Here is a 2344-nt window from a genome sequence, read left to right as displayed (position 1 = left end):
AAAGGAATAGCATCAACATCAACAAAAAGGACATCTACACCAAAACCCTATCTGTAGGTCATCAACATCAAAGACCAAAGATAGATAAAACCACAAAGATGGGGAGAAAACAGAGCAGAAAAGCTGAAAATTCTAAAAACCAGGGCACCTTTTCTCCTCCAAAGGATCACAGCTCCTTGCCAGTAATGGAATAAAGCTGGACAGAGAATAACTTTCACAAGTTGACAGAAGTAGGCTTCAGAAGGTCGGTAATAACATACTTCTCTGATCTAAAGGGGCATGTTCTAATCCATTGCAAGAAAGTTAAAAACCTTGAAGAAAGGTTAGAAGAATGATTAACTAGAATAAACAGTGTAGAGAAGACCTTAAATGACCTGAATAAGCTGAAAATCATGGCACTAGAATTTCATGATGCATGCACAAGCTTCAATAGCCAATTTGATCAAGTGGAAGAAAGGGTATCAGTGATTGAAGATCAAATTAATGAAATAAAGTGAGAAGACAAGGTTAGAGAAAAAAGAGTAAAACAAACTCACAAAATCTCCAAGAAATATGGGACCATGTGAAAAGACCAAATCTATGTTTGATTGGTGTACCTGAAAGTGACGGGGAAAATGGAACCAAGCTGGAAAAAACTCTTGAGGTTATTATCCAGGAGAACTTCTCCAACCTAGCAAGACAGGCCAACATTCAAATTCAGGAAATACAGAGAACACCACAAAGACACTTCTCGAGAAGAGCAACCCCAAGACACATAATTGTCAGATTCACCAACGTTGAAATGAAGGAAAAAATGTTAAGGGCAGCCAGAGAGAAAGGTCTTCCCACAAAGAGAAGCCCATCAGACTAACAGCAGATCTCTCGGCAGAAACCCTATAAGCCAGAAAAGAGTGGGGGCCAATATTCGACATTCTTAAAGAAAAGAATTTTCAACCTGGAATTTCATATCCAGCCAAACTAAGCTTCCTAAGCAAAGGAGAAATAAAATCCTTTACAAACAAGCAAATGCTGAGAGATTTTGTCACCACCGGGCCTGCCTTATAAGAGCTCCTGAAGGAATCACTAAACATGGAAAGGAACAACTGGTACCAGCCACTGCAAAAACATGCCAAATTGTAAAGACCATCAATGCTATGAAAAAACTACATCAATTAATGGGCAAAATAACCAGCTAACATCATAATGACAGGATCAGATTCACATATAACAACATTAACCTTAAATGTATATGGGCTAAATGCCCCAATTAAAAGACACAGACTGGAAAATTGGATAAAGAGTCAAGACCCATCAGTATGCTGTATTCAGGAGACCCATCTCATGTGCAGAGACACAAATCGGCTCAAAATAAAGGAATGGAGGAAGATCTATCAAGCAAATGGAAAGCAAAAAAAAGCAGGGGTTGCAAACCTATTCTCTGATAAAACAGACTTTAAACCAACAAAGATCAAAATAGACAACAGAAGTCATTACATAATGGTAAAGGGATCAATTCAGCAAGAAGAGCTAACTATCCTAAATATATATGCACCCAATACAGGACCACACAGATTCATAAAGCAAGTCCTTAGAGACCTACAAAGAGACTTAGACTCCCACACAATAATAATGGGAGACTTTAACACCCTACTGTCAATATTAGACAGATCAACGAGACAGAAGGTTAACAAGGATATCCAGGACTTGAACTCAGCTCTGCACCAAGCAGACCTAATAGACATCTATGAACGCTTCACCCCAAATCAGCAGAATATAAATTCTTCTCAGCACCACATCACACTTACTCTAAAACCGACCACATAATTGGAAGTAAAGAACTCCTCAGCAAATGTAAAAGAACAGAAATCACAGCAAACTGTCTCTCAGAACACAATGCAATCAAATTAGAACTCAGGATTAAGAAACTCACTCAAAACTGCACAACAACATGGAAACTTAACAACCTGCTCCTGAATGACTACTGGGGAAATAACGAAATGAAAAAAGAAATAAAGATGTTATTTGAAGCCAGTGAGAACACAGACACAACATACCAGAATCTCTGGGATGCATTTAAAGCAGTGTGTAGCAGGAAATTTATAGTACTAAATACCCATGAGAGAAAGCAGGAAAGATCTAAAACTGACACCCTAACATCACAATTAAAAGAACTAGAGAACCAAGAGCAAACACATTCAAAAGCTAGCAGAAGGCAAGAAATAACAAAGATCCGAGCAGAACTGAAGGAGATAGAGACACAAAAAACCCTTCAAAAAATCAATGAATCCAGGAGCTGGTTTTCTGAAAAGATTAACAAAATTCATAGGTCACTAGCAAGACTAATAAAGAAGAAAAGAGAGAAGAA

Source organism: Rhinopithecus bieti, unplaced genomic scaffold (genome assembly GCF_001698545.2).
Source record: "Rhinopithecus bieti isolate Rb0 unplaced genomic scaffold, ASM169854v2 scaffold_26603, whole genome shotgun sequence".
Classification (NCBI taxonomy): Eukaryota; Metazoa; Chordata; class Mammalia; order Primates; family Cercopithecidae; genus Rhinopithecus; species Rhinopithecus bieti.
The sequence above is the reverse complement of the archived record's forward strand: the minus strand, read 5'-3'. Positions refer to the sequence as shown.